Genomic DNA, 27,695 nt, shown 5'->3' on the forward strand with positions numbered 1-27,695 from the left:
AGAAGATCCGGGTTCAAGCCCCGTGGCCGGCGAGGGCCTTTCTGTGCGGAGTTTGCATGTTCTCCCCGTGTCCGCATGGGTTTCCTCCGGGTGCTCCGGTTTCCCCCACAGTCCAAAGACATGCAGGTTAGGTTAACTGGTGACTCTAAATTGACCGTAGGTGTGAATGTGAGTGTGAATGGTTGTCTATGTGTCAGCCCTGTGATGACCTGGCAACTTGTCCAGGGTGTACCCCGCCTTTCGCCCGTAGTCAGCTGGGATAGGCTCCAGCTTGCCTGCGACCCTGTAGAAGGATAAAGCGGCTAGAGATAATTAGATGATACGAGAAGAAGAAGAAGAAGAAGAATGTTTGCTGTTTAACAGACGTAAATGTTGAATATGTGTAATAACTCAAGCCTTTGCTACAACTGCAACATGCAGCAACATAATCAAACCTTTGTCCAAAGCAGTGAACTCAGTGAACAATAAAATAAGTGTTCAATATGGAGAAACAACAGCCCTGGGATTTTCTGCAGAACATTGTTACATTGGCACAATCCAGCAAATCTGGCTGTGCAAAACCCCTATTTAAACACTGTAGGCAATGGATGCACACACAGGATATTTGACTCGGTCTCTGTGATTTTCTCTTTCTTAAACTCATCAACTCTGACCATACATAGCAGAGCACCATGATCAGCTTGCAGCAGGTCAGCTCACTGAGTTTAAGGGCTGGACTGGGGGACACACCTCTTTATTTGGCTAACCTAAAAATACCTGCAGATGCAGCATGGCAGTGTAGGGTATGGAGTTTGGGAAATAAAACCAGATTATAACAACCCATTCTAAAAATATCTTTATTTTAAGAGTTGTGGAAAAGATAAAGTGACAAAAAACAATTGACCAAAATCATAACAACAGTCAAAATTTGCCAGTCTACAGAGTGAATGAGCAAGACCACCTGCTCTTCCCTCTCACTATCCACCCATCAGACATACCCCTCCCTCTGCCAGAAGCTCCACCTAGTCAAAGCCCAGCCCATTGAGAGGCAAAGCCAGCAACACTTGAAGGGCTATTTTTTGCCCTGCCTCACTAAATAAGGTCAGAGAGTGAATGAAGTGGGTGAAGGGCCAGAGAGACTTTGCTCAGCCTTTACCCCAGGGGTATAAAAGCCTTATGGCAGTGGGAGGCTCTACCAATCACTCTTAACCCTCGAGACCCACCCCGTGTGTATCATTAACACATTGCTCTAGATTATGCTTTTTTTTTTAGATCATCAAAGTCATGTCTGGCTGCTTTGTATCTAATGCTAATTGATTTTTTTTATCCTGAGATCTGCAGCGGTAACTAATTCTGATGGCATTATTAACCAGGCTGACCCACTTCTTTTTCGCATCTGGGATGGACAGGAGCATCTGACAGTATGGAATTTAACTTAGGGACCAGTTTGACAAGAACCCAGGGAATAAAGTGAGAAAAGCCATCACTAATCTTCATCTTTCGGGTGCTGCTTCTGCATTTTCTTTTTCTCTCTCCTAATGTCAGCACACTGTCCATACTGTCTCCTATTCCTGTTTCTGATCCCACAGGATGTAGCTCAGAGAAGCTGAGCTTTCTTTCGTAGGACAGGTGGGAGGGGGCGGGGTTTCCTCTAAAAGTACCATGATGCATTGCCAATCAGACATGCCCATACTGTGATGAGATGGGCTGGAGGCCTATGATTGTCAAGGTTATTTTTTTTAACCTACCTTGATATGTTCCTCCAGCCTTTCTATTTTCTTTCATTTCAACATTTTTTTTTTCCTGTGCACCATATGAAGAAGCAAGACACCTCCAATACTGCTGGCTCCTTTTCTCTTTTCCTTCTCTCTTATTTTCACCTCCTTTTCTCTTTTCCTTCCTCTCTCTCTCTCTCTCTCTCTCCCTCTCTCTCTCTCTCTCTCTCTCTGCTCTCATCCTTAAACTCTCAAATGCTGATTCAGCTGCTGGTACACAGACGATCCTGCTGCCATCCCCATCCAGTACGGCCTTTCTCGGTAAGTGAGTGTGTATTCATGAATGCATGTATGGGATGCGTGCGTGTAGGTGAACATTCTTCATCTTGTGCTGTCTCTACTGCTGTGTATCTGTGTTTTTGTATGTGTTAATATGCAGCTGGAGCAGCGCTGAGCTCTCTGCTCTGGCATACTGCTCCTGTCAAAGTTGCTTTAGTGCTAGCGCTAGTGGAGATGCTAGCACCCTTATGCATCACACTACAACCTGCGCTAGGTTATGCCAGCACAAGAAGCTGAAGCAATTTGTGAAGTTTGAAAATGTTTGAGTTTGACTTTATTGTTTTATTGTTTGACTATTTGATAAAATGCTTTTGTGTAAAAATGTTCCCATTTATTTTTAAGATAAAAGATTAATAAAAAAATATTAGTGTCGCTTTAAGGCAGAGACAGAATGAAGGGTACTTTGTCTTTGCAATCACAATTCCAAAGTGATCCATACAGAGAGAAGTAAGTATGGACAGACGGTGATGATGAGACAGAAAGGGGCCGACTCACATGACCTTGACCTCTCAATAGGACATAAAGGCCAGTCAGCTCTCTACCTGCTAATTTTACCCCGTTGGCATGGTGGTGACCTAGGCCATGTTTAAATGCAGACTGAACCAGAACTTGGAGGATCAGGTGACGGTTGGACTGTTCTCAGCTTGAACAGCTGCTGAAGGTGGAGGACTGTGGTGTGGGGAGCTTGGGACTGGCTAGTGCAGGACTGGAATGGTACACCTGTTCCTAAGTGTGTGTGTGTGTGTGTGTTCTGACAAACATATTTCCAAGTACTGGTTCCATCTATAGTGTAGGGGTGGCAAGCTCATATTAAAAGTTTGTGTGCAAGAGAGAAAAAAAGGGTGGGGGAGACCTAGATTTACACAACTCATAGCATCAAAGAAGGATGGATGAAAATGAAAGGCAGCTGAATGCAGGAGAGGGAAGGAGTGGTGATTTATGATGACTTTCAGTTTAATTACAGAGAAGCTGCAATAGGGAGAGACAGCTATATGCAGTCAGCCATTAGGCGCTGGATGCGGACTTCTGCGGATGTCAGTAAACTACACATAAACTACACATATACATATTTATTAAGCAATCTGGTTATGTGGACTAGAACAGGCTGTGAAGACATTATTTTGCAGTCAGAAAAGTATACATACTGTATGCATTTAAATGTTAATCTGATAATGACAGCACTACCTTTCCATTTTTTAATAGTGTCATGTAATGAAAAATAAATATTGTGGTTTATTGAGGTGTTCAAAATGTAAATGACAGATAAGACGACGTGTAATCTCATAGAGTTGTGTGTATTCTGTATAATGTGTATGTGTGTAATGGGTGCACACTATCTTGTCTGGTTCTCAGTCTGACATTGAATCGGTAATATATGATCTCACTTAATATATTGTGATCTTTAACACTTAAAGAAGTAATTATGAGCTTCCATAGTGTAATTCTTGTCCATGTGTATTTCCCCTTAAGAAACTGGCAAAAAGTGTGCAATTGTATTTGTAATTATATTATGGCAATTACTTTATATTATATTGCATAATCTTTTTTTTTTTGATGTGGTGTGAAAATGATGATTTGGGAACAAACCTGGTGAAAGCTAAATGTAGAATGTATTTACGTAGACATCTTCATATCTGCTTAATTACACAATATGCAGAACCACTATAACCGTTCCTTGTTAGACATTTTATACCATATGATTGTTTTATTAGGTAAAGTCGAATGCAGATAGATAATTCATAGCAATTTGTATGAATATGTCGTGATTTTTTTAAAAACCTTTAGTAGAGGACACTTAACATAAAATAACACATGCTCACTTGATACAAACGCACACTTAAACACAGCAAGAGGGATCATTAGACTACTTAGGTGTGTTAGTTCCTCCTCTGACTACCTTGTGCTCTAATGGCCAAGCTGAGTGTCATGCAAAGGTAACACACACACACACATCATATAAAGTGTTTCTGCAATCCAACACTGCAGTGAGGTGCTTGCAGTGAGAGCACTGACACTTTGCAGTGATGGTCTAATTATTTAAGAGGAAACTCAGCTATGTGCTACTTGTCTATAAATTGGAGTTTATTACTGGTGGGGATGTAAAAAAAAAGAGGTGACACAAGGTGATACAAAGGAGATGCAAATACACATGCCTATACACAGTGGTCTTCTTTGTGTTCTGTAGTATATCCCAGAAGTGTCCATTAACACTTTGTATTAGCCCCCCCACACATTATATATATATATATATATATATATATATATATATATATATATATATATATATATATATATATATATATATGCACATTTATAATTAGACCATTACTGGATGCATGTAATTGGGGGGGGGGGGGGGGAGTCAGAGACAAAGGAAATGAAAGAGTGGGATATACTGTCAAGGGTCAATGAAAGTAAGGGGAGGGGAAAAGAGCGATAGAAGAGAGAATGAGGAGGAGGTGTGTGTGTGTGGTGCAGGCTCTATAGGCTGTGCATTATGGACTGAGTGAGCAAGAAAGCCAGGCAGGAGAGGATGAGAGGGGGAATGCAGTGAGGCTAGGTCAGCGATACAGATCATCAGATAACCATTTATCTCCTCTGGACCATATTAGCTACACATCAGAGTGTTTGAGCCTATTCAGGACAGTGATGAGAGAACAGAGGAGCCCTGCAGTGGACAAACTTTGCTGCTTGTGTGTGTGTGTGTGTGTGTGTGTGTGTGCACATTGGGGGACAGACAGACAGAGAGATGGGAGGAGGGAGAGTGTTAGAGTGTGAAACAGAAAGAGAGAGAGAGAGAGAGAGAGATATTCAGATAGCAAGAGATGGGGGAAAAGAAGAAGGAAAGAGATTGCAGAGGCAGCACCTGGGCCAGAGTAGAAGAGAGGAAAAGACAAGGCACTCTTTTCCTTCCTGTTTGGTGCATTGGCCCATTAGAAACTGAACCTGGGGGACTCAATCTAATGGCTACCCACTAGGTAAGCACCAGATCTCTCTCTCTCTCTCTCTCTCTCTCTCTCTCTTTCTCTCTGCTGCAGTGGCATCTCCAGGGTTGACAGTCAAGGTGAATTGCACGTGGGGCTGCTCTGCATAGACTGACTTAAAAGAAAAAAAACCCTAGCACATCTGTGTCACAATTTGCATGTGCGCATAGGTTCGTGTGTGTACAGTAATGCAGCTTTTTTCAGGTAGACCAGGAGAGAGAGAGAGAGAGAGAGAGACTAAAAGTGCTAAAAATCTCTAAGTTAAGAAAAGAAAGGCGGCAAGAGATAAAATGTGTCAACTACCAATATGCGCTTGTGGTGTAAGAATTGATACTGTGTGTATGTGTGTGTTTTCTTTTCTAAGCAATTTAAAAATATGGTATATTTATATGAGGGAAATGAGCTCAAAAATGTTAGGCATTAGCAAGTTGTCCTGTAAAGTAATCAGGAGACACGGTGAGAATAATTTTTGCTGTTGTTGTGGAATATTTAGTCCAGAATTAGCATGAGCCTAGTACACTTCCACATACAGAGACCTAGATTCACCTTGAATGAAAAGGTTTATATATATATATATATATATATATATATATATATATATACCATTTATGTGCATGCTACTGTAATAGTAATAAAAATTTAATAGCAACTTTTCACTAGACTAGCGTTCATCTGTGGTGAGCGGAGAAGACGAGACGGTTATGGGACAGTGCTATGTATCCGAGCCCATGGACCCTGCTTGGGGGACATACTTCTTTATATGCCCATATGAACACAAGCAACTATGGAATGTAAAGAAGTATGTATCCCAGGCAGGAGAGAGAGCGGGGCTTCACATACACTTCACACCATTTGAGTGGAAAGAAGAATTGCAAAGTATCTGAATTTGCACTGAAAGTTTTGAGAATTCCGATGAGAATACTGTAAAAAAAATTTTGAAGTGAGAATACATACAGAGAGAGAGCAAGAGAAACACAAATAAAAAGAGAAAGAGAGTAAGTGAGAAGGCAAATGTGATAGGCCCATATCATTAAACCAAACCAAACCACATTTGCCACAGTTTAGCCAGAACTTTTCTTTCTTAAATCATGTGGTGTTCCTGGTTTATCAGCTTCAGAACATAGAATTAGCTTTAGTACCGACTGAGCGATTTGAGTACACTATCAGTCATGCTAATCCATTCACTAAAACTACAGCATGGCATGTTCAGCTGCCGTGTGTGTGTGTGTGTGTGTGTGTGAGTGAGAGAGAGAGAGAGAGAGAGAGAGAGAGAGAGAGTGAGTTTGTGTGGTATATGTAACACAATGATAAGTATATATGTTATTTTGAATTTCTGGGGACATTTGGCTGGTTTCCATAAAAAAGGGTGCAACAACAACAACAACAACAACATAATAATAATAATAATAATAATAATAATAATAATAATAATAAAGTTAGGTGTAGGCATAGCCAAAATTTTGACTAGTCGTTTGAGATTTTTTCCTTCTCAAAAAAAGTAGCTTTAATTTAAAAAAAGAAAAAGCTAAAGGATCTATAGAATTATGAGCTACTCGAACACACAAGGCAGTTGAATCCCCATGCCTAGTACATGATCAAGGAGTGTGTATGCATGTGTCTCTGTGTATAAGAGATTGAGCTGTGGGTTATGGGATCGTCATTTAGCCTTCTTCATCAAGGTAAAATAAATTAGCTTGGCTCATCCGGCACACTAAATCTGCGGTGTGTTACAAATTTGGACCTCAGTGAGCATCAGACTCCTGCTGACTAGTCCACTGAGAACAGTCATCGAATCACAGCTCTCAATTTACAGACAGTGAACAGCTGAGCTGAGTCTGACATACTATATCTGTGCATGCATGTGGAAGGAATGGTCCAAAATTAGATACAATGAAATAGATCCAAATGCCAAAAGGGAAAGCTATGAGTGTTACAAAAGACAACACTAACATTAGACTTTGTAAAAAATCTGCCTTAAAATGGAGATGAACATTCTACAAAAAAGGGAGCATATGCATATAAGTGAGTTAGACAAAGAAAGAAGGAGAGAAAGTGGGATAGGATGCTCAAGGGACCAGGTGCCTGACCGAGTTGAGAGCAGTAACATATAGAGCATGGCTGCAGGAGAGCATGTAGCTGGAAATGTTGGCTGCTTGCACACACTGTGCATTGTGTCGACAGGGAAAGAGTGGTGGTGCTTAGAAAAAAAAGAAAGAAAGAAAGAAACAGGTCAGTGAGGTCAGTATGTGAGATCATATGCTCATCGAAAAAGCCAGGGGGTGGCTGGATGAGGATGTTCCAGGCAGGCTGGCTTCAAGGCTGTGTGGATGGTCGGATAAAGCGATTGAGGTGTGGAGGGGAGGGGTGTATTGTTCTGTCACTTTGCCTGTGTCAGCAGGTGGAAGTGCTCATCAGGACATTAAATATGCAGCAATGCTGACTGAGTCAGTGTGCTGAGGCAGCCAAAGCCAGGGACCGAGGGGCCCACTACACCCAGATCAGGCCTAAACCTGACTTAGCTCAAATACAGTGTTGTCCAACAGGCTTCACGACTCAATGATGGAAGAAGCCAGAGTGCAATTCAAATGAATTATGTCACTGAAAAATTGAAAAGTGATGTGGCACACTGTGTTAATGATTACTGTAATTTAAAGTGATTGAATGTTATACATGAATTAGAGGAATTAATTACTGGAATAGATCACCATGTGTGCAATATATAGAATGTAATCTAGATCAAAATAATTATATTTAAGGAAGTAAGAAGAAGAAGAAAAATTTTTTTTTTCAAGAGACTAAAAAATGTAGCCAGGTGAATTCAAAGGAAAAATTAAAAGCAGTGTGTATGTACACAGTTCAGGGACCAATTCTATATACAGTATCAAAAAAGTGTACACTAGGTAATGTTCGGTGATGAAAATCAGTGATGAAAAGTCTCCGAATTACACACTGTCATACTCTTTATAGTTAAGGTCAGTAATTTTTCACATGGAATACTCTAGCTGCATCTGAATTCTCAGTAGATGCTAACAATGGTTAAGTACTTACTACACGACAGTAACTGTAGGATATTCTATGAGTATGCAAGCAAGTAGTAAGGACACAATTTGGAAATGCTCTGCATATATATATATATATATATATATATATATATATATATATATATATATATATATATATACACACACACACACACACACACACACACACACCATATGAATATATGAGAAGATAAACTTCATATCTTCACGCCATCATGTAATATTATTTTTTAATATATATAGCCACATTCATAATGTGCAAGTTAATCAAAAGAATTTTAATTTTGAACCAGTTCACCATATTGACAACGTGCGTCAAGTCAGTTGGAAAACCTTGAGAGTGATGTCATCGGAATGAAGATACTGGAAAATATATCATTCAGGTCTGAGATATATTTCATGTGAAAAATAGGAGTTTTTCAACATGAGAAGACAAATTTCATATCTTCAAGCCAACGTGTCGTTTTCTTTTTATTATATAGACACATTCACAAACAAAAAGTACCCAAATTTATCAAAACAATTCATCAATATCCTCACAAGTGACAAATTGTCCCAGATGTAGTTGGTATGAAAAATATGACTCACTCTCTCTCTCTCTCTCTCTCTCTCTCTCTCTCTCTCTATATATATATATATATATATATATATATATATATATATATATATATATATATATATATATATAAGTGTCTCCAAGAATATTGGTATGCCTTCTAAAGATCAGTAAAAGGGTTAGAAAAAAATCCACCTTTTGGAGAAGAAGCTTCCTCTCACAATGAGAAAAACCCAACTTTAATTGAAATAAATTTATTCAGACAAAAATAAATCCCTCATCAATAAATAATTTTCAACAAAATACATGTGCTACTATTATTGGCACCACTCCATTTAATACTTTGTACAACCTCCCTTTGCCAGTAAAACAGCACTGAGTCTGTCCTATAACATTTTATAAGGTTGGAGAATACAGAGCAGGTCTTTACAGAACCTTTCGAGATAATTCAGGGTCCCCGGCCCTCTCTTGTGCTCTCTCCTCTTCAGCTCACCCCACAAGTTTTCAGTGGGGTTCAGGTCAAGAGACTGAGATGGCCATGGCAGAAACTTGATTCTGTGGTCAGCTAACCATTTTTGTGCTGATTTGGACATATGCTTTGGATATTTGTCCTGCTGGAAGATCCACTGACGACCCAATTTTAGTTTCCTGGCAGAGGCAGCCAGATTTTGATTTAAAATCTTCTGGTAAATACTCCATGTATTTCATGGAGTTGGCTACCATGTCCCTTAACAACGTTTCCAGGGCCTTTGGAGGAAAAACAGCTGCAAAAATCACAGAACCTCCACCATATTTTGCAGTTGAGACAAGGTTCTTTTCATTTTAGCCATCCTTCTTTTTACACCAAACCTTGAGTGTTTATTGCCAAAAAGCTCAATTTTTGTGACATCAGACCATAGAACACAGTTCCTTTCAAAGTTGTAGCATTTCACAAACTTCAGGCACTTACGTGGTTAATTGACAGACAAAGCTTTTTTTCTGGCATACCTTCCAAATAATCTGTTGGCATGGAGGTAGTGTCTGATGATGGCATTGGAGACATGGAAACCCCAAGAATGTACTTTTTCTGGTAATTCACCAACAGTGATTCTTGGGGACCATTTTGCCTCTTTTACTCCTCACTGTATGTGGGGGGGAATAAACTTGGGTCCTCTTCCAGGCAAGTTTGTAACAGTTCCAGTTGGTGTCTACTTTTTTTTTTTATTATTGTTCTAACAGTAGAAATGGACATTTTCAGGCTAGTAGTTATTTTTTATAACCATTTCCTGACTTATGAATGTCAATACACTTCTCCTTCATTTGTTTTTTTGTGCTCTCTTATCTTTCCCATGCTGGTGGATGACGAAGGGAATTTGGCCTCTGTGTCACCTTATATTTGTATCCCAGTTAATCAGAAAGTCATGTAATACAGCTTGAAATTTCCTGCACCCTGCAATCAGCTCAAAAATGTACAATTTAAATGGGAAACACGATTCAGTTACATTACGTTCACTATATTTTCCAGGGGTGCCAATAATTGTGGCACTTTTTTGTTGAAAATAATGATGAGGGATTTGTTTTTCATCTCATCATCTCTAGCCGCTTTATCCTGTTCTACAGGGTCACAGGCAAGCTGGAGCCTATCCCAGCTGACGACGGGCGAAAGGCAGGGTACACCCTGGACAAGTCGCCAGGTCATCACAGGGCTGACACATAGACACAGACAACCATTCACACTCACAGTCAATTTAGAGTCACCAGTTAACCTAACCTGCATGTCTTTGGACTGTGGGGGAAACCGGAGCACCCGGAGGAAACCCACGCGGACACAGGGAGAACATGCAAACTCCGCACGGAAAGGCCCTTGCCGGCCACGGGGTTCGAACCCGGACCTTCTTGCTGTGAGGCGACAGCGCTAACCACTACACCACCATGCCGCCAGGATTTGTTTTTCTCTGAATAAATTTATTTCAATTTAAGGTTGGATTTTTTTTCTCATTTTTTCAGGGTGAGATGAAGCTACTTCACCAAAAGGTTGATTTTTTTTCACCTAATCTTTTGACTAAACTTTACAAGGTTACAAAGCCATCTTCACAATGGCAATAATGTTTAAACAATTCCTGCTACATTTATACACAGCTGGCTTTGCTTCAGACAGCCATCTTCTTTCTATTTTTCCCAGCCAATTTCTTCTTGTTCAGTTATTCTGAGGCTCCGGTTGTTTTGGAATATCATAGTGTAACACAGTGTGGTGTGTTTACAGCCTATGAATGTAGTAGATTATTCAGGTACTGTTCAACTACTATTAAATGCCTACTGAGTAGTCAGACATCCTACATACTGCTTTTTGCATCCTAATAGAATGGAAGTATGTGTATTCACATGCAGTGTGTGTGCAATGTTTGGTAAAGTTTGCTCTTGAATAATCTGCTTATATGAAAAACTCCCTTTTCTGTATTTCTTTTACTCTTGACTTTCCAAGCAACTAGCTTCAGTTAACTTCTGACTTTACATGTTTAAATATAAACCAAAGTTATATTTTGTAAATCATGGCAAATGTTGACCAGAAAGCACCATTTTGGTTTAGCTTAAAGAAGAATAAATCTGAAAAATTGTTGGTGAGATATCTAGAAAATACAGCATACCTAGATGTCATTTATATATAATTTAGCATGCTGTATATACTGTATGGCTGCAAAGGGGGAAATCTGTGCTTGTTTGAGTAGGTATATAAATCCAGTGCAGTAAATCACAGTGTGGGTTCACAACAGCAGCTTGCTGAGAGCTGTATTATAAGTCATTACACAATAAGCACACAGTACAACTGCTTTGCCTCGGGAAGTTATGATAAGGAGTCTTAGCACTGAGCCTAAACCATCTATCCTGTTCAATGCATGAGTGGCGTTCCTGAGCCCCGTGTGTGGTGAGATGTAAAAGCACATTGATGTTTTGCGAGGGTTTTGTCAGCATGAGAAGCAGGAATTCACACGATGTGTCCATTTTAAATAATCAATTACCATGTGATTAGCATTTGCAATCATGTTCAGACATGATCAGAGGCCAATTCCAGACCAAGTCTAGATCAGCTGAGGTCAAAAGTTAAGCCTCTAGAGTGAATGCAGAGGTCAGCTTGTCGGGAAGGCCTATAAGTCTGCTCACCATTACCCATGATCCTCCTGACAGCTTGTCAGTCAACCAGAATTTCTGGTTAGAGCAGCGTTTTAGAGCTTCACTTAATGCCTCCATAGGGCAGCGAAGATGCAGCAGTGCATAAATTAACCAACTTTAAACACCGCATATAAAGGGATTGTGCAAAAGTGGCTATGACACAGATTTTTTTTTTTCACAATCCAGGAAGGACAGATGAAACTGAAAGCACAGTTTTGCTCAAATTGTGTCCATGATCAAGAACAACTGTCTACACACACGGGATCAATGGCTCGGTAATTTGTTTCAATCAATTAAGGAGACATCTGCTAGCTTTTAACCACAATAACAGCCAATCCCATCTCCATGAGAGAGCGAGAGACAGAGAGAGAGAGAGAGAGAGAGACATACAGATAATTACATAGAATCAAAGATTAGTGGACCATCACAGATGGACTTATTATTACCAACTATATATAATTTTTCTTTTAGCTGAGCTGAGGGCATTTTGCTGAGTGAGACAGCCAGAGCTTATTGACACCATAATTTTTAAATAGTTTTCTTTGCCTGATGTTTCACCTTTTATAGTTTACAATGTATGTCCGCAGCTATCAGGAAGCACTTCCCATTGCATCAGTATGCACACATTATCCGACCTTCCACACCATTGAAATGACACATTTCCTCAGCATTAGCACTGTAGCCTAATTAAAATTCACGAGAGCTGTAAACCGGGAGGAAGTCATTAAAAGAACAAGGGCACTAGAGTGTAGTGTTCTAGGGTTTGCCCTCCTCATTTGGTTGGCAAGCAAGAGCACAGTCTGTGACAACCACTTATACACATTATTACTTATTAATGCAAAGAAGTACAAAGAAGTAGCACAATGCCTTGTTATTATAAATTATCCATACTGCTAGTAACGTGTTATTACATAATGCTATACAGACTCATGAGAGTGAAATTTCCCACTGCTTTTCCACTGTCTGTAATGTCAGTCATAAGCATGTGCAAAGAAAACATCCGTCTTTTACATGACTGCATATTCAGCTCTTTCCCTCATGTACACACATCATAATATTACTACAGAGATGAAGTTGGGAACAAGGGAAAAAAAAACATCATAGCTATAGAAAAGGATAGCAAATAGCAATTATGTTTGGGCACATCTTGCTGACATGTTCAGAATGCCTATGGGGATTGAAAATTTTCTATGTACGGTATAAAATAATATATCTTTAATTACCTCCTATGTTGTAAAAAAAGAGTGTAGATGTCTATTTGAATACCTGTACAGGTGAAACACTGCATTCCTAATCTCTCTCTCTCTCTCTCTCTCTCTCACACACACACACACACACACACACACAGTAAAAAATGGAGTGTCAATATTGCAGTGTAAACCTATTTTCCTCTGGATAGAGTAGTTATAACACTATGCAGAGTAAAATCGTCTAAATGGTAGTGTCAAAAGAGTTAATTCCCACTTGCACACAACGACAAAATCTACTCTGCAGGGTGATAATTCCCCGCGAAAATACAATATAGAGTCAGATTAACTCTGAAAATCTTACACTATCTATAGTGTTAAATATTTTTACACACCTCATTGTTAATTTTGACACAAAATAGAGTAAAATTAACTCTAAAAATCTTACACTGGCTATAGAGTAAATTTTACACTGATTTTGAGTGGGACCAAATGTTATCTGACAGAGAGTTAAATTCAACTCTTAAAGAGTAAAATTGACACTATGATTTTTACTGTGCACATACACACACTCTCACACATAACTGAACACTTTTGTAGTGCATGGTCAGGCACATTCCAGCACTGACCTGCAAGGTTTAACCCAAGAACTGAGAAAGAGAGACAGAGAGAGAGAGAGCAATTCAGAAAGAGAGAGAAACCCTTTTTACACAGATATTCCGCAATATTGGCAGAAAGAAGACACCTCAATATTCTGGCTTTAGCAATTTACATTGCACCAGATAAAACCAGTATGTGTTTTTACATTGTGAGACGGCATTCCACAACTAGAGACGTGACATCTCAATGGAGCTTCAGCATCTAGGGTGATATATCAGAATATAACAGATACACTGTAAAAAATGTCCGTAGAATTAACAGTGAATTTATGTAAAATCATGACATAAAAAAACTGTAAATACAAAAACAATGAAGCAGTGTGTAATTTACATCAATATACTGTAAAACTCCTAACCAAATGCCACTGTTAATTTAACAGTAAGAATATGTTGAATTGATCATATTTTTTTGTATAATTTACAAATTGTTGTAGTTTAAACACAGACAAACTGTAAGACTAAAACAGAATGTGATGGTTAAAATTACATCATTGCCCTGTTAAAAAAACAAAAACATGCCCACCATTGTGGCTCAGTCAACTAAGGTGTCATACGATGAATCTGGGGACCTGGGTTCAATTCCGACCTGAGGTCATTTCCTGATCCCTCCCCGTCTCTCTTTCCAGCTCATTTCCTGTCTCTGCACTGTCCTATCCAATAAAGGTGAAAAAAGTCTAAAAAAATATATATATATCTGTCTAGTAGATCATTGCTTGTAACCATCATTTTGAATCATTGTTTATTGTACAATGAATATCCGTAAAATTAACAGTTATGTACTGATTATTGTACATTGAATACCTGTAAAATTGAACATTTTCAAACTGTTGTTTTTACAAGTGTTGATATACCTTACCGTAAAGCCATATACACTGTCACTGTATTTTTTACGGTGAAAAAATGGCAACCACAGCTGCCAGTTTTTCACTGTAAATTTGACAAGATTTTTTTTACAGTGTATATAACAGAAATATTAATACCCTGAGCATACCATCGTTGCTTTCAAAACAGCGGTGGGTGAACTGAGTGTTGAAGTGAGGTGCTTTTGTTAGCTGTGCTCATTCATACCACTTTTCAAAGACAAAACTGCTGAGCATCATATGTAACATATAATTACTTCCATTAAATAATTCATATTTAAAGGAAAGTAACAGCCTCAATTTATAGAACATGTTTGTGGCCGTTAGAGCACAAATCAAGAAAAAAAATCTGTCACAGAAAACTGCACTCACAAATTTAGGGAAGAAACACAGGGAGAGAGAAAGAATCTGAATGAAAGGTAACAAGGAAGACAGGAGTGGCGATACTTGTGCAAGCAACATGTTTGTTGATCAGAAATATGCTGGAGGAGAAGGTAAAGAGAAGTAGGAAGCAATTTGAGGCAGAAAGGCATGCGGCCCTTAGAAGAAAGTCAAAAGAATGTCAGTGTCAAAAATTCACACCACTGTTCCACCATGCTGGCTGTCCTTTTTATACAGACATCGATTCTGGCTCTGTACAGTAACTACCAATCGTTCCAGCTCAGAGGTGGAACAACACAGACCCCTGTTCCGCATTTGGACATTTTATATAGAATGTGAGGCGGAATAAAGGTGTAAGATTCCTGCCTTGAACAGGCTCTGTGAAAGGGGCCAGAGAGAGAGAGAGAGAGAGAGAAAGATGATGATGATGATATGAATGTCAAAGCCTGTGGGATGTAAGACCATAAATAGGGTGTAGCTTACTTAAAGGCATAACTAAAAGAAAGACTAAAAACCAAACATTAGTTACATTTTACTTTATTAATTACATGTTAATTTATTTCACAAGTACTCTTCTCCCAGGTGACTTACACTGGTGGCACAATATGAGCCAACAGTGTGCTGTAACACTGGGCTCATTTGGGATCACCAGAGGTTTGTTTTTACAAACTTCAGATCGTTTGCCAAAGTTGTAAAATGGATACTAATAAGTGCACCACTTTTTAAATATATATTTTTAATATGCATATCATCTATATTTTCCCTTTAATCTTTATACCATTTAGCCAAAGATTATTTGAACTAGGAAGTAATATAAGTTCAACCATTCGTGTTATCCATCCATCCATCCATCCATTATCTGTAGCCGCTTATCCTGTTCTACAGGGTCGCAGGCAAGCTGGAGCCTATCCCAGCTGACTATGGGTGAGAGGCGGGGTACACCCTGGACAAGTCGCCAGGTTATCGCAGGGCTGACACAGACAGACAAACAACCATTCACACTCACATTCACACCTACGGTTAATTTAGAGTCACCAATTAACCTAACCTGCATGTCTTTGGACTGTGGGGGAAATCGGAGCACCCGGAGGAAACCCACATGGGGAGAACATGCAAACTCCACACAGAAAGGCCCTTGCCAGCCGCTGGGCTCGAACCCAGGACCTTCTTGCTGTGAGGCGACAGTGCTAACCACAACACTACCGTGCTGCCCCATTCGTGTTATTTAGCACCTATTTCAGGATAATTCACACGAGCTGTGTTGCTCTAGAAACAAGACAACTGATTTCCAATTGACCAGAAATCAGTTTTCTGATTGAAATTTCACAGAGAATGTACTACACTTTCAGTTTAAACAGCACTGAATTGGGGAAAAAAAAACATATGCATCTAAACCTTTGTTTATTGACGCTTTGCTTTTATTTATTCACACTAAATGAACCCAAGACCACATTATTTTCATGTACCAAAATTCAAAATGCACTTCAACAAAACAGTGCAAAAAAAAAAAAAAGCCTTGGGTTCAAACAAAAGGGGAAAGTGTTGAAACACTCAAAATGTCTGGCAACTGAACAGAACAAGTGTGAGACAGTTGTAAGAAGAACAGACACTGAGAGAGACAGAACAACATGAGCACTGGAGTAAGTGCTAGTGCTCAGGAGTGCTACAGACACTAGTCAGAATCTTACAAATTGAAGAAGACTAAATCTTCTGCCATTAGATTGATGTATGTGACAGTGAAACCTAATCCAAAGCAGATACTTTGGAATAGGCTGAATAAAGCCTTGGTAAAGTTCCAGGTTGATCACTGCTGTGCGTAAAATACTCACACTCACTGATCTCCACATGAACTGCTTAAGGAATGAAACATTAATGGGGTGATTGGGAGCAGATGAGAAGAGAGAGATGGAAAGACTGATGTGCATTATTTTAGGCGAACACTCAAGAGAGGTGAGCAGAAGGTCAAGGACATGAGTCACAACCACAAAAAAGACACCAATGGGATATGAGGAAGAAAAGAAAAAAGAAAAATCAGAAGTGTGTGTGTGTGTGTGTGTGTACCAGTTGGCGGCACGGTTGTGTAAGTGGTTAGCATGGTCACCTCACAGCAAGAAGGTTCTGGGTTCAAGCCCAGCAGCCGGTGGGGGCCTTTCTGTGTGGAGTTTGCATGTTCTCCCCGTGTCTGCGTGGGTTTCATCCGGGTGCTCCAGTTTCCCCCACAGTTCAAAGACATGCGATTAGGTTAATATGGGACAGCCTTGGGCTGAGGTGCCCTTGAGCGAGGCACCTAACTCCCAACTGCTCCCTGGGCGCTGTTAGCATGGCTGCCCACTGCTCTGGGTATGTGTTTGTGCTCATTGCTCACGTGTGTGTGCATGTGTGTGTTCACTGCTTCAGATGGGTTAAATGCAGAGAGGAATTTCACAAGCGTGTGATGAATAAAGTTGTGCTTTCTTTTTCTTTCTTAAAAGTTTGGACACAGCTTTGAATTCAAGGATTTTTCTTTATTTTTATTAATTAAAAGACGCTTCATGTCTTCAAGTAATGATGGATGTCATTTCTCTTTACGTAGTTGAGTGGTTCTTGACATAATATGGATTACTACAGTTGTGGAATAGGGCTATTTTGGATGAAAAGAATGAGTGCCGTATTTCCCAGTAAAACACTTTTGTCCATATAATATAAAAATATTGTTTTTTTCGATATGTCACTAGTGAGGATATTGATGAATTATTTTGATAAATTGGGTACTTTTTGTTTGTGAATGTGTCTGTATAATGAAAAGAAAATCACATGTTGGCTTGAAGATATGAAGTTCAATCAGAAGTGTGTAAAGCATTTCTAATGCACTCATGGAAACAATACACTTCCATATATATATGTAGCTGTCACTGCAATCGGCATTCTGCATTCTTTTCCTTCGAGTGATATCACCTAACACTGTTCAAAATGGAAGTGTATTGTTTCCATGAGTGCATTAGAAATGCTTTACACACACTTCTGATTGAACTTCATATCTTCATGCAATTTTAGATCTGGTTTGCTATAGCTCACACATTTTTTTTTCATTCCTTTCCACGGCAGTTACAGTATTAAAGCAATGTTATGCACATCCACACAAACCAGTTTGTTCCATGTCAGAAATTTCTGTGTGTCATGTGGAGAGAGAGAGAGAGAGAGAGAGAGAGAGAGATGCACTGATGGGTACACAGCAGATACATACTTCAGTGTAATACAGAGCCTTTTTCTGCTTGAGTTCCTCTTTTTCTGTTTTTTCTCGGCGGTGGTGCTGCTCATTGCAATGTACTTTGTGTGTGTGTGTGTGTGTGTGTGTGTGTGTGTGTGTGTGTGTGTGTGTGTGTGTGATGGACCCAGCTACTGATATCTATAATACGAAGTTTGGTATTTACATTTTTTCCCACATCGTCAAAGACTTTACCACATCCTTTTGCAGCAAAAAATAATTCACTAATAAAGTGTTTAAAGCAGAATAAAAAAAGTTGTCAGTGCAGGATAGGAGCTCCCCAAGAATCTTATTTCAGACTGTTCAAGATAAACATTGCAATCCTTAGTAAACCAATGTAAAGCAATCTTACTAGAGATAGTACAAAGTTGAAAATCCTCAGCAGTTTAAGAGTGTAATCACTCAGAGAGAGAGAGAGAGAGAGAGTTTAAAAAGGAAACAATCAAACGCAGTCGAGAAACAATTGCTTGTGATTTATTTAAATATTGTTACCATGTGATTTATAAGGTTTAATAATAAATAATAAAATTTTGTTTTGGAATTAAATCCAAAGTAAAATTAAGGAGCAAGGATAGAGATGACAATAATCACAATAGTATAACATTTACAATATAAAATGATGATTATTATGTAGGATAGGCTGTTGTAACATCACACAATGCAACAAGCAAAAGAGTACAGGTAATACAAAATATACTGACTAGTGTCCCTTCCATTTTTCCCCTGTCACACTGGACATTCTGGGCCTCTTTACTTTCTGTAGAGAAGAACACATGGATGAGAGTTAAGGCTATTGTTACTGTCGCACTTTGCCTGGATCAGCCAATCAGGGGCTGAAAGAGTGCTGAGTAAGGGCTGATCGCTCACGTCCAAATGCAGGGGCGAGCGGAAAAGAGCTGCAAACGCACTGCAGCATGGTTAACACCTCTCGACAAAACCACGCAACTCCAGCTCCAGGCTTGAGTGCATGTGATTTGCCTCATCAGGGCCCTTAAAATGTTTAATGACTTTTTTTTTTTTTTGCTCTGTAGGAATCTACATTAGAAACAAAAAGCCAGTAGTCAATAAATAAGACCAGAGTTAGTCATGGGTACACAATTAAACTTTACATGCAGACCAGAAGTCAGTGTAATAAATAGCAGAAATTGAATGAAGACAGTTAGCAAGCCAGCTGATTGTAGCAACTACCATGGCGATGTGCTGTTCTACCCTGAGTTACGACACAACGATTGAATCCTGACATGAGCTGTGGTATTATAAATCATTCCAGTATCACCTTTAAGGTTTGGTAATAAACTACTTAAAAGCAAGTAATACATATTAATAATTACTCATTAATAATTATTCAATAATCCCTATTAATTAATTGTTGTATATTTAAAATAGATTTTACATCATGTAATTATATTTCAGTATAAGTTTTATTTTAAGTTTTATTTTAATGGTAAATTTAATTCTCAGACTCAACCTAGTCACTGACCTACAGAGTTTCAAGCTTCTTCTGCTCAGCATTCTTCAACATCTTAACAATGAGTTGAAGAGCCTGTTATGACCTGGATCAGGTGTGTCAGAAACAGAGGAAATCCTGATTCCTTGCAAAGGCAAGGAAGTATGTCCCTGGAAGTCCATGCCAACATTTCAAATAGTTGGTTTTTTTTAATATTTAATTAATGTATTTTCTAATGTTTGCTTATATTTTCCATGAAGATTACATTTTCATGGAAAATATAAGCAAACATTAGAAAGGATGTAGCTGATATAGCTGAACAGGTGTCGCTCTTTGACCAAGTTAAATTACTAAACTACAGATTACTCAATTATAAATACTTCAAACCTTAGATTAACATTATCATAATTCTATTAGCTCTGACAGTGAAGGTAAACCACTGACAGTATGACAGTAAAAACCACTGTGGTCAATCGGATCTCACGCAATAATTCACTGTAATTGAATTTATTACTTTGAATAAACTTGTGAGAAAAACTATAACCACTAGCTTATTGCTTTAAAGGTAAGGTGAAAATGATCTGTAAAATCAATTGATGTGGACCAGCAACATCTAATCAATCAGGAAAAAAAGGTGTTGTTACTTGCTTCTCAATCATATTATATATTAATTCCAAAAGCTTTCTCTCAGGCATCATGTGTAGTTGTTCGACTGTTCGTAACATAGACACAGAACTCCTTCTGGGTTTGCAGAATTTTATTTATTTATTTATTTTCTGATTCTGCAGTATCTGGACTATAAGCTTCATTATGTTTCAGTGTTTTGCCAGACCTCTTGATTTATAAAATATGCATTTAAAGGAATCTCTCTGTATTTCCTCATTTCTTTTTATCCTTCTCATAATAATCAACAAATCAATATTAACTTTGCACTGTAAAAAAATATTTGTTGTTTTAACTTAAAAAAAGTTAGTGCAAGGGCTGCCTTAAAATTTTGAGTTCACTGGAATTCACATAGTAAGTTAAATTGTTGTGAACTTACTATATTAATTTCAGTGAACTCAAAATTTTAAGGCAGCCCTTAAGGCAACCCTTGCACTAACTTTTTTAAGTTAAAACAACAAATCTTTTTTTACAGTGTGGGAATAAATACTTATTGTCCATGTGTCTGCTGATCTGAAAACATCTTAAATCTCTGTCAGTGCTTGGTGTGAGGGTCAGACCTGTAGCACTGTCTTGGCAAAGAGGGCATGGTGATAGAAGCCAGAGGCTAAAAGCAGTGACAGGATGTAGCTGATATAGCTGAACAGGTGTCGCTCTTTGACCATTCCCCTGAGCATGTGTGTGTGTGTGTGTGTGTGTGTGTGTGTGTTGGGGGTTGTGGGCATGTCAGTCACACCACAAACTGAGATGCACTAAGAATTGCCCAGATAAGGAGAGAGAGAGAGAGAGAGAGAGAGAGAGGCAGACAGACAGACAGACTGGCAGGCAGAGAAGGTAGGCATGAGAGACTGCAAAGGGGCAAAGATGAAAAATGAGGATTAGGAGACAAAGTAGGGGTCATGTAAAGAAGAAATAAAGTTTTGTGGTGAAAATTAAGGTAAAAGTAACATAATGAGAGTAGATCTAAGAACAATACCTGCCCTGACTTTGAAAGCTGAAAGATGGCCTTAAATAGTTCGGAGCTTGGGTAGTTAAACTCCATAGTTATTCACAGGAAACCATTCTCAGCTGTCCTGCCCCATATTTTGCCTGTACATTGCAAGCCTAGTACCCACATTCTCATGTATCTTCACACACCCTTTAGGACTTCAGCTGTCCTAAAACGTGACTGAAGAGATAAGGAATGGTATGTGACAGGGATACACACACTCAGAATAGACCAGGGTATGCCATCTCTTTAATACCAGCCTGAGGATACAAACATGCACCCACACTGCACATTAAAACTTTCACACTAGTTCTTAAACTTTCTATCACTAAAATGACAAACTCAATACTCATACCCAGAAGAATGCAGTCACACTGCTTATACACAATCAAACAGTCCTCCTATAAGGTGTAGTGCTTCTGCGTTTTAGTGTTTCAACTTTAAATATCTTTTCTAAAACATTAGCCATCCATTGAAATTACTTGTAAATGTACATATTATGCATTAATTCCAAACCAACCAAATGCTGATACTCCTGCTCCATTGCACACAGTGAAACATGAAAAGCCATGGCTGTGATTTCAGAGAGGCCTCTAGGGTGCAGCTTTGGTGTGGCTATTTGCCCAAAGAGGGGACTCTGGGAAATGAGAGGATGTTGGGGAACAGATTGCGATTCAGTGATCTGTTAGTCAGTTCCCTGCAGTGAATGTTCTTCCTCTTGTAACACACCCTCTCAGCACGTTCTGACTTTACAGTGGTCAACTGATCACTAATTAACGTATAGTTTATCACCAATTCACTGAGTCATGTTGAGAAATGATGCATTTATACACCAGATATGATATAAAAATAAAGTCAATATATTAAATATACATTTTAACATGTAAATAAACAGTGTTACACCTAGACTAGAGGAAGAGAAAAATATAAACAGGAAACAAGAAAAAAAAAAAAAACCAGCAGCTTTCTTCTTGCTCCACTTCTTGTTTCTCCACCATCCGCTTTCTCATATCCTATCTTATCCAACAGACCCACAATAAATCCACAACATTAATCCACAACTGTCTCTCTACTGGAATTTGTATTAAGCTCCGAAGAAACATGAAGTTACACTTTTCTTTTAGGTTCTCTCCAGTCTCATGTTTTCTCATGTTTCTCTCACAATGGTGCAATCATCACACACACACACACACACACACACAGAGAGAGAGAGAGAGAGAGAGAGAGAGAGAATTGTCTGTTGTCTTTCATCTTGTCTCCGTCACAGGGTTTATTTTTAGAAGGACAGGACGAGGTCAACAACAAAGTCACAACCGCTCAAGTATTTTAAGAGCCAACTAAGATGTGTGTGTGTGTGTGTGTGTGTGTGTGTGTTGGAAGAAGTAAAAGTACCAGTAGTTGTATTATGGCTGTGCTGTGTTCTTTTTATTAGACCCTTCCCCCATCCACACTATTAAGCCCAACCCACATACCTAATGCAGACACCTAGTGCAGCTTCAAATGCGGCAAACGCCTCTTTCTCTCATCTTCTTGTACACGCGTGCGTATGCACACACACACACACACACACACACACAATGACGGACTGTGATCAACTTTGCAAATGGCAGAATGATTAGCTAATGCTAATTTAAAAGTGGAACCCTCAAGGGTAAAGCTAACATATTGAGCTAAATGTAATGGATTGATAAAAGCTTACTTATGAAAAGAAAGGAATGCATGTGGAATGGGAGAAAATGAAAGAGAATAAGAGACAGGAAAATTTACTTGTTACAGATTAGAGTGGAGACTGAGAGGTCATTGTCTGTTAATTCTGCCAGCTGTTCAATAGTGGTATCGACAAGTCCGTGATAAATTCATTGTTTTCTCAAGTTTGTCTGATGCTGTGGTTTCTAAACCCTTTTACTGGGAAGTGCTAAAGACTTTGCTCAGATGCTTTCAAGTCACAGAATGCTCTCCATGGGTTTACACACACACACACAATTAATTAACAATCTGTGTTTTCAAGGGCAGCACGGTGGTGTAGTGGTTAGCGCTGTCGCCTCACAGCAAGAAGGTCCGGGTTCGAGCCCCGTGGCCGGCGAGGGCCTTTCTGTGCGGAGTTTGCATGTTCTCCCCGTGTCCGCGTGGGTTTCCTCCGGGTGCTCCGGTTTCCCCCACAGTCCAAAGACATGCAGGTTAGGTTAACTGGTGACTCTAAATTGACCGTAGGTGTGAATGTGAGTGTGAATGGTTGTCTATGTCTATGTGTCAGCCCTGTGATGACCTGGCGACTTGTCCAGGGTGTACCCCGCCTTTCGCCCGTAGTCAGTTGGGATAGGCTTCAGCTTGCCTGCGACCCTGTAGAACAGGATAAAGAGGCTAGAAATAATGAGATGAGATGAGATGAGATGAGATCTGTGTTTTCAAGATGCTCAGTGAAGAAGCAATCACACATGGCATAGGAGCAGATATCAAATGGAGAATAAGCATTTCCCTACGTAGATACTGAAACATAACACATTCACCAGCTTTATTCAATTGCCATTTTAATATAACTACTTTGCACTGAAAAATTTGGTTTGTTCAGCCATCAAGTTTACCCACTGGTATATATGTGTAACAAAAGTGACATTCTCTGTGTCACAGTCCGGTCTAGTCCATCCAGGGCTTAGACTGTGGGACTTCCATGCCGGCTCCAGGACAGGAATTCAGTCCTGCCTTGCTGAAGGCCATTTCCTGAAGCGGCACTCCCACACCTGCTACCACTCCTCTCCCATCAGCCAGGGTTTTTTAAGAACTGTTTGGAGCTACTCCATTTGCCAGACAGTCTCTTGTAGACTTTCCTTGCCTCGCTACAGCTCATTGGTATTGTGTCTTCTTGAGTCCCCCTGCCTGTATTTCTCCTTGTTTTTTGTCAAGTTTTTCTGTCCAGTTTTTTGCCTGCCTGTTCTTTTGAATTGAGTCTTTTGCTATATATCTGTGAAAGAAACTCAGTCGTCCAGGTACATAGTAATCTGTGGTTGGTTGAAGAGAGCAACTGGACTTTTGCTACCTCTGCCTGGATTTCCCTTGTCCCTGTGCTCATCAGTTTTTGTGAAGATTTTTCTGTCCTGTTTTTTGTCCCTGATTGTGTCTACCTGCTCCTGTTTTTTTGACCTCCTGGCCTGTTTTTTGACTACCAATTTTTGCCTGAGCCCTACTGTGTCTTTGCCTTTCTGCCATCTACTTCATTAAAGAAGTTTTCTCTGTACACTGCCTGTTTTCTGAGTCTGCTCTTGGGTCCTCACTTCACCTCTGCTCACCACTCCTGACACTCTGTCTTGGTGGCAAAAGGCTGAGAAGGTCAGCCTAGACTTCTCAATCCCCAACCCTCTTGGGAGATCCCCCAATGTTCCCAAGCTTAATTGTTATACATACATGGGTCCTGGGTCTGCCCCAGGGTCTACATCCAGTGAATACATCTCTAGATGCAGCCAACCAGGGGACCAAAGCCACATCAGCTGGCTCCTTTCAATTTGCAGGAGCAGCATCTCTACTCCAAGACTGTCCCCAGCAACCCTACTATGAACCCCATTTCCAATGCCTGTACTCACGACCTTATTCTTTCTGTCACTACCCACAGCTTGTTACCATAAGTTTGGATAGTGATGTAGATTCACAGCTAATTTCACCTCAGTTTCTTCACACTCAGCAGCAAAACATTCAAGGGCATGTCCGAGGTTCACTTCAGAAGCTGCCAAGAGAATACATCATCTGCAAATAACAGTCATGTTACTTCTAACACACACATGTACTGATACCTCTCTAAAAGGATGGGAGATAAGACACACCCTTGACAGTTGAAGTAGTGACCTGGATACTCCTTTTTACAGAATTCTGGGAGGCTGAGGAGGGTGATTCCCCTATAATTAGAAGGCACCCACTGTACTACTTTGTGTGAATGTAAATCTATATCTACGGGTATACCATCTCATACATTAACTCAGGCTCTTTCATTGCCAGTAAACTGATATTTCATGTTCCCAAAGCCAGTTTCCATTACATGTGTCTAGTCTCTCTAAGTCTCTTGATCACATGCTGCCATCTGGCTGGCATTGCCTCTGACCTCCACCCTTCATCTTGCAGGTGGTGAGCTTTCAAGATGGCTCCCTGTCGCCATTTCATGTTGAGTCCCGTCAGATAATATGAATGGCCCAGTCAATAGGCACTCACCTGCTGACATGATCCCGAGGCCTGGGTTCAGGAATGAGCCCTATTAGCCCTAATCTGGGTTGGTCATTTTTTGTAACTTTCATGGAGGTCTTTAGGATCACTTGTTTTCTGACCTCCCAGGGTGGCCCACTGGGAACATTAAGTTTAGTGTGACATAGCCCTGACGATCACTGAAGTATATAAGCCCCTTCACCATGACAAAGTCTTGATCCACTTGAGGGAGAATTTCAACTTAAAAGTTGTAATAAGTGAACTTCAGAAACAATTTGGATACCTGAGCTTTCAAATAGATACTGCACTGTATCCTTTCTCATTTTAGTTTTCAGAATTTACGACATACACTATATTTTGCATCTCTTACATCTCCATTGGTTGCATTATGTTCATTTTTACAATAGAGGGGAATGTTAGTAAAATTCCAACTTACTGATCAGCTGAGTGGTTAATGTTAACAGTGCACTTAAATGCAGAAAATGATAGCTTTGTGAATGGGAAATAATAAATTCAGCAAATAAAGGCAACATAATTATGACACAGTTTATCTAAAACATAAGCCATTGGAACTATGAACAAACAAAATCACTATGTGTACAAACAAGCTAAAACAAACTGATACAGAGCGCAAATAAATTGAGCAGGACAGAAAAGGTCATGTTCTGACACAACACAAAAGGCAAGTGGAAAGACAATGGAAGTGTATCTATTCTGTGAACAGATTATGCATTTGGTGTAAATTGGCTTATACTTTATACTTTTCTGTGGTTAATTTTATGATTGTTCCTGTTTTGTCTTGTCTAATGAAAACCTAGTTTTGTTTATTAGTCAAGAGTCTTTGAGATGCTACGAGTGTAATGTCATCAAAATAATTAAGCATTGAACGTGTTATTTACCAAAGCAATAATCTGATCAGCTTGTCCTCTCTGATGTCCTTTGCAGATAGGACTGTGTCCGTGAGCTCCAGCACTACTGTCCCATTCATCCCAGAATGCTTTGCTAAAGCTGGTAAAATGGAACCAAATCAACTGTTCAATGGATTTGGTCCCCTTCAACCAGCTGTAGCTGTGCATTGATCACCCCAGAGGGCAGTGAGATAGACAGAGAAGATCTGGGAGCACACAAGCACATACTAACACTCTACAGGATTCACCTTATGATCATGTCTGACAGGATCTGAGCATCCAAGGAGCTGATGTATGGATTTGCTGATTCACCTAGAACACCAGCCGGATGCATTTCACCCCACACTTTATGATTTCTAATACGGTAACATGAATAAACAATTTGAGGTTCTTGAAACTGAGGTGAGCATTAACTATGGTAATAGTACTGATAATATCCGATTATGAATCCAGCCCTGATTGCAGCCACTGGGATATGAGCTTGCTGAGCTTTATGACTGCCCATTGATTTCATGTCTTGATGGTGAAAGAGAGAGATGTGGAGGGACAGGATGGGAGAGAGGGCTGCATGTCAAGCTGTTGAATAAGTAAAGCAATCATTCCTTTTCTCCTCTTTTCCCCCCTCACACTTGTCATGATCCTTAATGCACATTTCTGATCAATAAAAGCTCATCCTGAGGTCCATAAATGCTGAAGTGGGTGTTTTTCTTTTTAAAATGCCAGCTTCTTGATGGAGGGAGGAAGGTCAAAGTGAAGGGAAATGGGGATGAAGAAAAGGAAAATAAGGGAAGATGGATGCATGCATGGACGACACGAGCTGGCATATTGACATGACAGTGCAGAAGAACAGTGACAAAGGGACTGGGTAAAATGATGCTACCACACATTATCCTAGATTCTAGCGTTGGCTTGTTACAGGAATTGAATATTCGATAAATTTCTAATATTCTAATGTTTAATTCAGGTACATCAGGCAACCTTCAAATGCTAATCATGTTCATTACCGAAACCTTCACTATTTGTAACAGTTAGGAATTTGAAACACCAAAGTCTCTATTTTTACACAGCATAATTTGCTGGTATAGCATCAATACAGCGCAAATTTAGTTAGGCAGGAACTTTTTCCTTCCTCCTTCTTTCCTTCTTTCTTTCCTTCCTAGTTCTGCCCACAAATGAATGTGACTATATAGTGCAGACTTTATTGGGGAGGAATGAACAGGGGATGTCACAGCTGAAATCTGCTGGCGTAGTGGGATTTTCAAACCTACTTTGGTTCAAAACTGCTGGAATTTCTGACTTCCTTGCTTACAACTCAGTTTTGTGGATGTACTCTGCTTCTGTCAGCCAACTTTAATGTAAATAAGCTTGTTCAACCAACTATTAAATACTACTGACTGTAATATTTCAAAGTG

The 27,695-nt window shown here is 39.5% G+C and overlaps 1 long non-coding RNA gene across 1 annotated transcript; it reads left to right on the plus strand.

Moving 5' to 3' along the window:
- Nucleotides 1–1,258: 1,258 nt before the first annotated feature.
- LOC132896171 (uncharacterized) lies at nucleotides 1,259–26,971 on the plus strand. The gene is made up of 2 exons (XR_009655952.1): nucleotides 1,259–2,015; nucleotides 26,321–26,971. It is a non-coding gene; the product is annotated as an uncharacterized LOC132896171 (long non-coding RNA).
- Nucleotides 26,972–27,695: the final 724 nt, after the last annotated feature.

Source organism: Neoarius graeffei, chromosome 13, assembly GCF_027579695.1.
Source record: "Neoarius graeffei isolate fNeoGra1 chromosome 13, fNeoGra1.pri, whole genome shotgun sequence".
Lineage (NCBI taxonomy): Eukaryota > Metazoa > Chordata > Actinopteri > Siluriformes > Ariidae > Neoarius > Neoarius graeffei.